The following is a 677-nucleotide window of genomic DNA, read 5'->3' as shown; positions in this document are numbered from 1 at the left end:
TCTCATCGTCCATGTTTTGCAGTTGCACAAATTATAGTCAAGATAGATACCACCCCCAGCTGGCTTCAGAATTGAAAACAAGACGTATTGACAATTCGTCGTACTCTGCAAGTCTTTCTCTCTAGCTCCCCATCTTCTGATTCGGCACCTAAAACGATCATCTTGCCTTGCTTTTTATGATAATACAGTGACTTAATATTTTATTTCCCAGTTCCTTGGCATAAAGCCATTTACCTGGTTATTGATTTCTTTCTTCCTTCTCTCACCTTACTTCCCCTTTATTTTATTAGGGAAAGAAAAGAAACATTATTTTTTCCCTTTATATTATTTATGATAAATAAAAATACCTGTACCCGATATCCGTTTTAAGACCCGGCGATCCGAATGTCGCCCATGGACGTATTTCGCAGATTTGAGAATATACATATATGTTTTGCAGTAAGTGAGCACTAATTATTATTAATTGACTTAAGAGTAATAACAACTCTTTTGTGTAAACACGCAAATCTCGCAGATTTTAGTGAAAATTCTGTAAACAATGATAATTTTCTAAAATTGTGAGTACTCTTCTATTAGATATTTTTACACATAAAAACGGTTTCGTGTAGAAAAGTGTCCACTTTATTCAATTTCGGAGCTATAATGCTCAGCTCTAAAACAAGGCGCTGGTATTCTAA

The sequence above is a fragment of the Plectrocnemia conspersa genome, unplaced genomic scaffold, assembly GCF_051122295.1.
Source record: "Plectrocnemia conspersa isolate PC_06_02 unplaced genomic scaffold, ASM5112229v1 ptg000009l, whole genome shotgun sequence".
Taxonomy (NCBI): domain Eukaryota; kingdom Metazoa; phylum Arthropoda; class Insecta; order Trichoptera; family Polycentropodidae; genus Plectrocnemia; species Plectrocnemia conspersa.
Note: the sequence above shows the minus strand (reverse complement) of the source record.